This window comes from Dreissena polymorpha, chromosome 2 (genome assembly GCF_020536995.1).
Source record: "Dreissena polymorpha isolate Duluth1 chromosome 2, UMN_Dpol_1.0, whole genome shotgun sequence".
Taxonomy (NCBI): domain Eukaryota; kingdom Metazoa; phylum Mollusca; class Bivalvia; order Myida; family Dreissenidae; genus Dreissena; species Dreissena polymorpha.
Window position 1 is genome coordinate 93,299,604 of NC_068356.1, and position 13,725 is coordinate 93,313,328.

The 13,725-nt window shown below is 35.4% G+C and overlaps 1 protein-coding gene across 9 annotated transcripts in view; it reads left to right on the top strand.

Moving 5' to 3' along the window:
• The window catches only part of LOC127868067 (chondroitin sulfate N-acetylgalactosaminyltransferase 2-like), a 98,980-nt gene that overhangs the window by 66,804 nt on the left and 18,451 nt on the right, over window positions 1-13,725 (top strand). For 4 of the 9 annotated variants that reach the window (XM_052409657.1, XM_052409656.1, XM_052409658.1 and 1 more), the window contains exon 2: window positions 846-938. The exons of 2 other annotated variants lie outside the window; for them this stretch is intronic. The gene's annotated coding sequence lies outside the window, so the exon portion shown is untranslated. Of the gene's footprint in view, window positions 1-845; window positions 939-2,955; window positions 3,037-7,540; window positions 7,615-13,725 lie in introns of all 9 variants that reach the window. 3 more of the 9 variants (XM_052409660.1, XM_052409659.1, XM_052409661.1) reach the window with 2 other exon arrangements.

Genomic DNA, 13,725 nt, shown 5'->3' on the forward strand with positions numbered 1-13,725 from the left:
ACACCCTCACACTATACCCCCACCCCCCCCCCCCCCCCAATTTTTTGTTTTGATATTTTTTTATTTTTTTTTTTTAAGATCATCTCACAAAATATCACCACACCCTCACACTATACCCCCCCCCCATTTTTTTTTTTAAACGGTTATGTTTGATATACCGTCACACCATCGCACCCAAACCCCCCCCCCCCTCGCTTTTTTGGAAGATAATGTAATAAATGTCCACAACCCCACACTATACACCCCTCTTCACTCCACTCCTCCCTCCTTTGTGATTGAAAATGAGAGTCCCTTCACCTTTAAAAAGAAAATAGATGAGCGGTCTGCACCCGCAAGGCGGTGCTCTTGTTATAGAGTAGAAACTACAAATTATTTATCATACTTTTCAATTTTCAACAAAAATAAATATGAAAACTTAACATTAGGTCTATTACTTTACATAAGAAACAATTTGTATCAGGGTGGTAAATGTCAAGGTCGGTTGAAGATTAGTCTAATATCATAATCAGACGATAAACCCATGCATTTAATATTCAATAGCCAAAAATTTTGAGCAAGATGGAAATTGTGTTCTTGTTTTGCAATATCATCAATTGTCCATACACCTCTTGTTATTTACAATGTTTTAATATGCCGAGTCTTTAGATTTATCGCTGAGAAACTTGAAGTGATTAATTGATTTAATTTGTTCATTCAACTCTTCGAGACCCATAATATTATCTCTATTACCTGCTGTTTTATTGGGCCAACACTTTATAAATATAACATGCCTGTCATAATACTTCAGTGCATAATTCTGGTATATCTGTGCCTAAAAATACAACATGCTGTTTATATATTTTCAGAGGCGAGGTGTTTTTTTCCAGTCTTGGTTTTTATAAGTGGCTGATCTTTCCAATGGATTTTGGGATGGTGATTTTGGATTGACGCTGCAATAGGTGGGTAATATGTATTTAGCAGTTAACCCATTTATACCTAGTGGACTCTCCCATTCTTTTGAATTGGATCAATTTATTTCCAAAATTAGGGATTTCTAGTATATTTATTTCTATATTTAGAATATTTCTTACATAAATTCCTTTAAGCAAACAGCGCAGACCCTGATGAGACGCCGCATAAAGACCCTGATGAGATGCCGCAGCGTCTCATCTGGGTCTACGCTGTTTGCCAAGGCTTTTTTTCTAGACACTGGGCATAAATGGGTAAATTCAGTGGATGCAGCGCTAGACTGCAAATCTGAGGATCGTGGCTATGATCCCCAGCCTTCCATAAAACTTTTGTGGTGATTGGTCTTGAAATCCTTTTTACGGCAATTCTCCCCCTACTTCTTCTCATGTAGGGCAGTTGTCTTAATTTAACGGATACTGGCATAAGTACAATTATGCACTTTGTACTGTTTGCCTAGCTTAGCCCTGGAAAAGTGAAAGATGGCATATTGACAGCTGTGACATGAATGAAATACTGTTGAAAACACAGCAAAATCAAACTTGAAAATAAAAAAACAATTGCTATGCTCCCTCCACCAAATTAAATTTGAGTGGATGTATTAAAGAGTCACTTGGTAAGTGGGTCAGTTCACATAGATGCTGCAAGTTTGTGGAAATTATAGTAATATTTTTGAGAATCTTTCAGTGCTCTCCGCAAGCACTGGCGGCCGGCTATAATCACAATTACTAACAATCTTGGGGCCAGCAACTTTTCCCCTAAATATCAATTTAAAACAGCACCAGAAACACTGGTTTAAGTGCCAAGTCGCTGGCTACTTAAAAAATGTAACTGGCTTCTTAAATTTTTATGGAGAACACTGATTCTTTTGTTCAACTTACATTTACATATCCGTATCAAGATAAAATTGCAACGATTTATGTATTATGACACGGGAAGTAACCTTTTCTTGTTTCTATAACAACCACTTGAAAAAGATGGTTCTTTTGTAGGTTTCCTGGCAGTGGTAAATATTTATGCCATATGTGTATTTTTGCAGTGTTTTTAGATTCTGGATCAGAAGGAACAAGAAACGTATTGAAAAATGAAATTCCGCGTATATTCTGATTTTGAAAATAAAGGTTGAACAATCAAGACACATTGTAAATTGGAAGAACACAGCCATTAAGTATAAACATTCAACCTAATATCTAAAGGGACAATCATGCATTTTATTGATTTTGGAGAGTCAAGTGTTACAAAGTACTTTTGTATTCACTTTTAATACTCTATGATATACCAAGGGTTCACGCTTAACTTTTGGCTAGAATGGCTGAAAAAGAAAGGCTGGATCTTGATTATTTCAATTTGACCTGAGTGCAGTATAATATACTATATTATAAATTTATACTTTTGGTTCTATTGACATTAAATGCCTCCAAAATTATATTGCCTTTTGATAAAGGTCAATTAAGATCAAATCATAGGTGAGACAGATCGATGCACTGAAAAAGTGAATTAGATAAATGCATTAAAGTGCTACTTAAGGGCATGAATTAAAGATAATCAATCGACTTACTATTTGTATCACCAGCATCACCAATGAGGAAGTAACATCTGTTGAGTTATTAGATGGTATATTCATAATTTGAATTGGGACAATATTTTGTATTACGCTTTGTGTATTTAGACGATGTACATTTGTATAAGTCTTAATAACTGTCTGTACTGTTCATAATTTGAATGCTTTTGATAGATGGTTGGTTCTATAATGATCAGGGCATCCTTTTTCATACATTCACTAAGAAACTGCCTATTAAACAGTTGTGGTAATCTAGTAGATAAGGTGTCGGCCTGGAGATCTGGTTCCATGTTCTACCCCCACTCTGGAAGTGTTCTCAAATTTTTCCCTAAAGACATTCAGTACTGTTTTTCTGATGGAACGGACTCTAGTGTGTCTAAATAAGCTGTCTTGGTCATTCCATGCGATTAAACTCAAAGAGGTTTACATGAAGAACATGTATATTTCAGCTTTATTCGTATTCGTGATGCTAGCCTTTGCTTGGGACCAGAAATAAAGCAGTCAATCTTTACTGTTTGATGATTAAAACTGTGAGTAGAAATGCTCAATTGTTACGAGTTATACATTTAGAGTGTGTGTGTGTGTGTGTTTGTTTGTGTATGTGTGTGTTTAAGCAAATTGCCTTTGAATACAATGGCCCTTGAAGGCTGTATGTTTTGCACATGACGTTTCAAAAACAATTATAAACAATTATGATAGAGTGGTGCCTCCCATGAAGAAGTTTACACATTGCGTAATGGTTCCCACTATAAACAAACACTTGTAGAACATTCAGAGTTATGACAGGCATTAAATTTGTTGGATATTAGCTATTAACAATGGTTAATCTTATTTGCAAATATGACTGCCAAGTCAGCTTATATTTTATTTTATGACTTAGGTTTTGCTGGATGGCACATAAATTTAAGAATTGTTTAGATTTTATGTAATGTTTCCTACCTTCAAATTAAGAGATGTCTTGCAAGTGTTTTGAGATGTCAAACATGATTTTAATGTTTAATCAACAACTTCTTTCAAACATTAATGTTTATGATAAGCAGATTTTTCTTTGGAATCAATGCAAGCTAATTATGCAGATTGTGAATGAAATTGAGGTAAAACAGCTGTTGCTATATAATTGAAACACATGAACCAGAGATTAAACTAAGCAATAACCTGCCAGCCTGATCTGGTAAAATTATGTTCATTTTTCTTGATATACAGTAATATTATGGGCTGTATTCTGGGTAAACGGGGCTAAATGCATGTATATCAAGTGTTTACACAGATAAGCAGTCTTCACAGGGTTATCAGGGACAACACTTTCCACCTTAACTTGATTTTTTTCAAAGAAGGGAATTTTTAAACGAAAAATTCTTTGAAAGGCCAAAGTGTCGTTCCTGATTAGCCTATGCGCACGGCACGGGCTAATCTATGTTGACATTTTAAATGTACATCCTGTCAGTTATCCCAAAAGGCTGTTAACCCTTTAGATACGTATTTTGACGCATTTTTTGTCCTTAGAAAGTTAAATTTAATTAAAGACCTTTCTAACTAGATTCTTCATTTCTAACCCTTAGATACTGATGAGCAGCAAACAGCATAAAATCTTAACAGACTGGGAGTTATTCACAGGCTGTTCTGGTTTTATGCTGTTTGCAGATAGCCATTTTCACTTTGATTCTGAGGGGGAAAGGTTAAAAATAAGAATTGTGTCTTGCTTGGTTGGACTGTTCATTGGAAGGACTGATGACAAAAAGTATACAACCTATGGTTGTTTTAGTGAATTCCATGACAGTTGTGTGGTTTTGGGGGGGGGGGGGGAATCAAATGTCAAAATATTTACAGTTTAGAAAGGTGGATGCTGGAGTGTGATTTTTTTCCAGTTCACTTGAACTAAGTGCACTTTGTGCCATACAGGCAAGTTCTTTGTTAAAATTTAATGCAATCCCACACTGGCAATGTAAACAAGTGAGACAGAGGTGTTTATTATTATTGTTTATATGGGAATATAAGTGCAAATTCTTCACATTGTTACCCACACCAAAATACTGGTGGTGTCTGTGGTTTGTTAAGGTTGTTGGCTGCTATTTGATATAAAACAAACATCCTCTGGAGGAATAGAACGGGTTCAATCATAGTTGGGACTTGTGAGAAAGAAAGGATTGGGACCTGAAAATAATGCAGTATTAAGTTCATGAAATTTAGGAAATAAATTATAATATCTTGAAGTAACAAGAGGGCCCATGGATTCTCACCTCACCTCAAGTCAGTTGAGCTTATGCGCATGTGCATAAAGGGTCGTTCCAGATAAGCAAATGCAGTTTGCACATGCTAACCAAGAATGACACTTTCTGCCTAAACTAGATTTTGGTTTATAAGAGACTTACTGCCAATACAAAATAGCATAAAGGCGGAATATGATGTCCCTGATTAGCAGACTGCACAGGCTAATCTATGGAGACACTTTAGGCACCTGCATTAAGCCCAGTTTTCCCAGAGCAAAAATGTTCAAATGTTAACTTTTACAGTCATTGCATGAACAGCGATTTTTTGGGGTGGAAAAACTGACATTGGGAATATTTGCGTCTTCATATTTTGAAATTGGTGTATTTGATTTGTTGCTCCCAATTAATTTAAAATTAATAACGTAAGAGTTGTCAAGTTGTCACTTAGGTTCAAGCCATTTTTTTACAACAATTTGGAAATATTTAGGGTTTTAGCTCTACTGGCCAAAGGCCTGAAGAGCTTATGTCGTGGCATGGTTTCCGTCGTCCGTGCGTGCGTTAGACTTTTTCTTGTTTACGCGATAAAGTCCACAGTTTTCATCCGATTCTTTTCAAATTTGTTCAGTGTCTTTATATTAATGAGGACTTGAACCCTATTGAAAATGGGTTACATCAGAGTAAAAAGTCCCGAATTATCTCCCCTTGAATTTGAGAAAATTGTGAAATATGGCTTGTTTACGCAATAAACTCCACAGTTTTCATCCAATTATTTCCCAACTGGCACAGTGTCTTTATCTGAATGATGAGTCAAAACTTATTGAAAATGAGCAATATCGGAGTTATAAGTCCAGAATTATCTCCCCTTGAATTTAAGAAAAAAATGAAAATTCAGTTTTTTTATGTGATAAAGTTCATAATTTTCATCCAATTCTTGGCAAACTTGCGCAGTGTCAATGAGGACTCAAACCCTTTTGTAAAAAGAGCAATATCGAAGCAATAAGTCCAGAATGGCTTCCCCTTGAATATGAGAAAATTTTGAAAGCCCGCTTGTTTACGCAATTAATCCACAGTTTTCATCCAATTATTTCCAAATTTGCACACTATCTTTATATCAATGAGGACTTGAAAACTATTGAATATGAGCAGTATCGGAGAAATAAGTACACAATAATCTCCCCTTGAATTTGAGCGAATTCTCCTTGTTTGCGCGATTAAGTACACAGTTTCCATCTTATTCTTTCCAAACTTGCACAGTGTTTATAGCAGTAGAGCGATTCAGGCCCTCATGGGTCTCTTGTTTTCTTAATGGGAAAGTGCTGTTTTCCAGAACTTTTTAAAGAAGGAAACAAGAAATGTGTTTGTCAGAAACACTATGTCCCCTACTGTGCCGCTTTGATTTATTTTATTTTTTTATCATTTGGCAGGTTCAGATAATTATCTCCCTTTAAAGCTTATTACTTCCCTTGGATTTGTTTATGTGACCTTTGACCTTTAAGGACCTTTCACCACTCACAAAATGTGTAGCTCCATGAGATACACATGCATGCCAAATATCAAGTTGCTATCTTTAATATTGCAAAAGTTATTGCAAAATGTTAAAGTTGGGGCAAACAAACAAACAAACCAACGGACAGGGCAAAAACAATCTGTCCCCTCACTAAAATCGCTGATGTATAAAGATTGGTATCAACTGTAAATGCAGATGTCTACTCTAACATTTACCAGGACTGTTATTTGTCTTATTGAACAATTGCAACATGGTCCTCTTGAGCATGCAAGGAAACTTAGTTACGTTAAGTAAATTTGCGACATTACTCAGAAAATCAAACAGGCCTGTATGCCCCATAGACTTAATTGTTCCATACTGGAACAGCTGGAATTTACTACAAGTCTGGATACTGGAATTAACGGCATGTCTGGGTAGTTGGGAACATCTGTGGTCACATGTGAAGAATTAATTTGGCTTAACTTGCTGTTTGTAAGCAGGTGACTTTATTTTCAATTAATTGTGGGTTTTATGGTTCACTCATTTGGCAATTAGAAGAACATGGTATATGCCCTTAATTGGTACTGGCTAACTGATCAGTAAAGCTAATCCCAGAAAAAGTATGAGTGAGTTAATTGGCAGTGCTTTATTACTGAAATACTGTTAATAATTATTATATAAATAAATACTTGTTATGCATTTGAAGGATAATATTGCAGGAGACTGCACTCCAGTGTGTCAGTTGTGCACATTTGCAGGGTTTCTTGTTAGAAAAAGTGACATGTTAGCTAATTTATGGCTTGGGATAGCGATTATATTAAATGTGTTCAATCTAAAATCAGCACAGTGATGACCTATTTCACTTCATTCATTCGGACATAACCCTTCTCACATAAGTCTTCTCTGCTAACACTGATATTATACATATAAATACATCCTGTTACTACATAGCCACAAATTAAAGAAAGCAAACTTTTCTCAACTTGAAGGAAAGTGTTTGCTTTTTTGAGGAGGTGACAGCCACCCTAGATGTTTCATTATCTGATCATTCATGATCATTACAACAGGTCTGTCTATGGCTGCTTATTTCCTGCTGCTCCTCTGAACACCCAAACCCTTTAAAACATCAAATGAAATAACTATGGTCAACACCCAAACCCTTTAAAACATCAAATGAAATAACTATTGTCATCAGGTTTACCAGATAATCCCTGCTTGACCTGGCATGGGTGGTCAGGGTGGAAAATGAATGCTTTGTAAGAATGGCTTAAGCCAGGTGAAAAGTTTGACCCAGGTCACATGCCAATAAATATTTCATATTTTGTGTCACAACTGTCTTAGATCTTGACTGGAACAAGGGGTTGGAAAGGACGGAAAGAAGACTGCAGTAGAAAATAATGAAAACCTCTTGACTGGTCAGTTGATCTGTTTTTCTCTATTTCATATTTATTTTATGAAGCAACATGTATTATCAGAGATTTCAATAGTAAACTGTATAACGAGTTGTATAATAGCGGGTATATAGCAGGTCTAAATTTCGTTGATGTGTAATATCAATTTGATCCATTAACATGCATTAACTTAATCATGTGTTAAGCTTGTATATAAGTGATCTTGTGATAATTGAAATCAATCTAGTGTGTCGAATGACAAATATGACTTTCATAATGTAACTATTTAAATTATCAGTATTCAGTTTATAACTTAATAACTGACTGCAAGGTTTAAATTTAAGACGCAGTTTTGAAGTATTGAAAAACAGAGAATTATTAAATTCATGTGGTATGTAAAATAGTTTTGTTAATGATTTATATAAAAAAATATTTGATATTTCATTTTAAATAAATAATGATTAAGTTTTTAATTAACAAACTAATATTTGGTAAAGAATCTATAAACATTCAATGTTTGTCTTTATATTTGTAGTTAAAATCAATTATAAATATGAAACCTTGACATAAAAAAATGCTACATTTTGTTTTTGAAACAATTTTGTAATTTTTTTCTCTCAAGATATTTCTGTACCAACAGTTGATAATTTGTATGTATGTCACGTTGGTATGGAGTATTTATCTAAATGAGTTCTTACCATTCTTTGTTGGAGATTATATTTATTGCCTATAAATATGTTTCCAACAATGTGTCACATTCTTTTGTCAGTAATTCTGGTATTGACCCTATAAATAAAAAAGCAAGTAGATGAAATAACCATGACAAAAACGCTGAATCCTTTAGACTATGGTAGTTTATATTTTGTTTTTAAAGCTATTTCATACATGCTGCAAATTGTTGGCTTTACCAGCATGACAAAATGGGTGTTTATATTCATTAACTGTTAAATGTCAACTAATCAGAAAGGATTCTTGAAAATTGTGGGAAAATATGTTTCAAATGTCCACTGATGATAGTGATCATTTTACCATCAGTTATAGTTCAGTAAAAGTAAATTTTGGCTAAATTTGCATGCTTTATTGGGGGCAATATATTGTGGAGAGTTTACAACCTTTGAGAATTCAAATCAAATGCCCAGTGATTCATTGACACATTTAAGCTGGCTAGGCTTTATTGATGGATTTGCAATGGAGATCATACATTCTGTTTGGTGTCAAAAAGGAATAAAGGGATTTGGTCAGAAAGCACTTTTGTATTTTGGAGTTTATTAGGTCTTTCTGGCCTGAGGCTTTTTTATGTGTGGACCCAGACGGTGTCCCTGCTTCCCTACCTAATCAACTACTAGAATCACTAAAGTTTGTACAAAATTTATGTTGATTTATAGCTAACCTGCAATCCTCAGCTATTTAGTAGCTACAGAAAGGTGTTCAATTGTTTTGTGATTTTGTGTTGTGGGGGAAAGCCAAAGTACCTGGGGGAAACCCCACCTGTCTGGTATGGTGACCACCAACTATACTCACATGCTTCAGGGAACAGGGATTGAAACTGTGTCATCCAGGTGAGATGCATGTGATCTGACCACTGCCCTTACTGGACAGTCTTTCAGAAAAAGACCAAATAAGGTCAACTGCATACAAATTGTGACTTTTGGTAAACTAGATTATTCTTTTATTGATTTTTGGCTGCACATTTTTAGAAAGACCTCACCATTTAAAGAAGATGTGTTGTGTTTTTAGCTCACCTGTCACGAAGTGACATGGTGAGCTTATGTGAACGTGTGATGTCCGGCGTCTGTTGTGCGTGCGTGTGTGCGTCTGTCAACAATTTGTTTGTGTAGACAGTAGAGGTCACAGTTTTCATCCAATCTTTATGAAATTTGGTCAGAATGTTTATCTTGATTAAATCTGGGTTGGGATTGTATTTGGGTCATCTGGGGTCAAAAACTAGGTCACTAGGTCAAATAATAGAAAAACATTTTGTAGACAAGAGAGGTCACAGTTTTCATCCAATCTTTATGAAATTTGGTCAGAATGTTTATCTTGATGAAATCTGGGTTGGGATTGTATTTGGGTCATCAGGGGTCAAAAACGAGGTCTCTGGGTAAAATAATAGAACAACCTTGTGTAGACAATAGAGGTCACAGTTTTCATCCAATCTTTATGGTATTTGGTCAGAATGTTTATCTTGATGAAATCTGGGTTGGGATTGTATTTGGGTCATCTGGGGTCAAAAACTAGGTCACTAGGTCAAATAATAGAAAAACCTTGTGTAGACAATAGAGGTCACAGTTTTCGTCCAATCTTTATGAAATTTGGTCAGAATGTTTATCTTGATGAAATCTGGGTTGGGAGTGTATTTGGGTCATCTGGGGTCAAAATGTAGGTCACTAGGTCAAATAATAGAGAAAAAAAATGTGTAGACAATAGAGGTCACAGTTTTCATCCAATCTTTGTGAAATTTGGTCAGAATTTTTATCTTGATGAGATCTGGGTTTGGATTGTATTAGGGTCATCTGGGTTCAGAAACTAGGTCACTAGGTCAAATCATAGAAAAACCTTGTGTAGACAATAGAGGTCACAGTTTTCATCTGATCTTAATGAAATATGGTCAGAATGTTTGTCTTGATAAAATCTGGGTTAGGATCGAATTTGGGTCATCTGGGGTCAAAAACTAGGTCACAAGGTCAAAGTTAAAAAAAACTTGTGCAGACAGTAGAGGTCACAGTTTTCATCCAAACTTAATACAATTTGGCCAGAATGTTAATCTTAATGAAATCTGGGCTGGGATTGTATTTGGGTCATCAGGGGTCAAAAACTAGGTCACTAGGTCAAATCAAAGAAAAACATGATGTAGAAGATAGAGGTTATAGTTTTCACCTGATCTTGATGAAATTTGGTCAGAATATTTATCTTGATAATATCTGATTTTGGATTGTGTATGGGTCATCTGGGGTCAAAAATTAGGTCATCGGGCCAATTCTAGAAACACCTTGTATAGATGAAAGAGGTCACAGTTTTCATCATGTCTTAATGAAATATTGTCAGAATGTATTAATTGATGAAATCTGGCTTTGGATTGTATATGGGTCTGATAGAATTTAAGTTGATGTAGCAAGGTTAGTCAGGTAAGCGATTCAGGGCCATCATTGCCCTCTTGTTTAATAAATACCAATATAGCATTATAATGTTAATAACATAACTTGACCACTGAATATTCTTACATAAATATCATATGTATATAATTGCTTAATCATTAGGTAACCTTAAAAGTATTTGGAGGTGGAAATGGTGTCAGCCTTCTTAACGGTAGGTTAAGGATCTATCTTCCATGGGGGGGGGGGTTGTTCTCTTGATACTTCCAATGATACCAAGTTCTGCCGGTTCTTTCAATGAAACAGACATGGTGGTGTCTGAAAAACCCAAGGCTTTTAATGTTGATTGTTTAAGATCTGCATTACTTAAAGTACATCTTGAGAAGTGATTCATACAAAGGATGGCTTTACCGTCAAATTTATGGGTTATAGTGCCTGTTACAGTAATTACGATACTGCTATATTCGCAATTCATGTGACTGTTAACTTTGAACTAAAGGAGCCTGTTTTGGTCATTATGATTTGAAGATATGATTTTGGTGATAAAAACATTGCCCACAGTCTATAAATTTGAATTTTATGACACATGCATTGACACACCTGATACATTTAACAACATTAAAAACATATCAGATCGTGGGCGAAATGTAGAGGAAATATATTGTTGCAAATGTACCATATTCTCCTAAAGGTCTTGCCTTTGTGAATGTTACTTTTTTGACAATTAGTTGTTTTCGGGAATTTACTGACACTAATTTACATTGAACAATATCATAACATAAAAAAATTAAATTACATAATGTTTTTATGTTCAGCTCTTAGTGTACAGTTTTTATGAAACATTATTTTGGTTAGTTTTAATCTCTCATCTTTAAATAGTCCATGATGAAATGTTCTTTATAATCATGCACTTTCCATGTAGGTAGCACCCTGTGGAAAGGGGGTTTAATGCATGTGCGTGAAGTGTCGTCCCAGATAAGCCTGTGCAGTCTGCACAGGCTAATCAGGGAGGAAACTTTACCCTTAAACTGCATTTTTGTCAAGAAGGGTATTCCTTTAAACGAAAAACACAATAAAAGCATAAAGTGTCGTCCCTGATTAGCTAGGCTAATCTGAGACGACACTTTTCACACATGCATTTAACCCTTAAAGTGCTGGAACCGAATTTTGAAGGCCTTTGCAAACAGTTTGGATCCAGATGAGACGCCACAGAACGTGGCGTCTCATCAGGATCCAAACTGTTTGCTATTCTGATAGTAGTCTTTGAAAAAATTCGAAGAAAATGCTAATTTAAGAAATTCAGCAGACGATATTTTAGCAGATGACAAATTTCCCAGCATGCAAAGGGTTAGAACCTCCTTTTCACAGAGCTAGGACCATAATGTATCAGATTTTTACATATAATTATTACATAGTATATAATGTTCTGGTAGTTTTAAAAAGGAAATGATTGTATGGCTCTGCAGTGCCCTGACATTTTTTTTAAGGCCTGTTACATTACATTGAGTTGTAACAGCTTGTTGTAACTTTACCCATAAATCTTTCAGTGTACCAGTAATTGTTGTTGCAACATCTGGACTGTCTAGCCCTGTCAGATAACAAGAAATAAAAGACATTATACTGTCAGTGTTTTTTTTTCATTGAATGGGCCCCATTCCCAATGGAAAAAAGTATATATTTTTCCCAAATGGGAGCTTAAATTTTTAGATCTCAATATTTTGTTCAACTCCCGTACATATAAGTTCAACCTTAGTAAATATAATACTGGAAACACTTGTATTCTCAATTTTGAAGCATTTTTAGCAAAACAACAACAACACTAATTTCCGAATTTTAGTCGAAACGCCGCAAATTTTCCCAATCCAAAAAACAACTGACTGTGCTTTGGCAAAGCTGGACTTAATGTATGTGCGTAGTAAAGTTAAGTGTTGTTTAAAGGAAAATCCAGTCTAGGCAGAAAGTGTCCTCCTTGTCTCCTGTGGGGACTTTACGCACATGCATTGCTCCTTTTTCATACATGCCAGAATTTTTCAGGTCCAAATCGGGACTTTCCATAAAAAATTGTCAGGACATTTGACCAAAAAGCGGGACACCTAAAACGATCAATCATGCCACCTTTTCTTTAGTCAATAGTCAGTATATTACTTACAAAAACTCTTCATTTCTGCCCAATATTGACGATAAATATGTGTTCAGAATTTCGTGAACACAGACGTTTTCCATTTTTCCGGAAGTAAACACAGTCCATAAACTGAAATGAGGGGTATCCCCATATGGCTCGATTTGACATCCAATTGGTACAGGGATATCCCATTGAACATATGTAAATTGTGTGACACAATGTGAGCGCATCGAGCACTGTTCTTATTCAACCAATCTTAAATTAACTCTAAATTTAGATTGATGCAATATGTACAAACTATTTTCTGAAAATCAATCGAAAACGAAAGGTAATTTGTGAGAAACATCAATGTGTATTGGTCAGCAGTCAATTTGTTTGATGTACAAAATCGGTGATTTGACAGGATTTATAAACATAGGTTGTATAAATACACAGGATAATGGTATCATTGGACTTGATTGGGCCATAATAAAAATACAAACGCAGGTGGCATTTATTTCTGTACTATACATGTTTCGATAGCAATTAGCAACCCCTATCATAAAAACACCATGGTGTGAATGCTGATTAAATCAATAAGTTGCAGATAAATCGCTGATAAGGTGTCAAAAACAACACTGGTACACTCGAGTAGTATCAGTGGGTTGTTAATTGGGGGCAATAAAGGGATTAGCAATGGCAAGTTTTAGCCAGAGAGAGCTCGAAAAGCGAATTTTATTGGGAACTTATAGACCTTACATTGTTTTTAACGAATGTCGGGACAAATCGTCTCATATCGGAATGCCGGGACAAAGAGCCAAAAAGCTGGACTGTCCCGCCGAGATCGGGACGTCTGGCATGTATGCCTTTTTTCCAGAGCATGGCTTATTTAGAAGTCACGGATTATGGTGTTTCACAAAATCTCAACATCTGAAACCCATA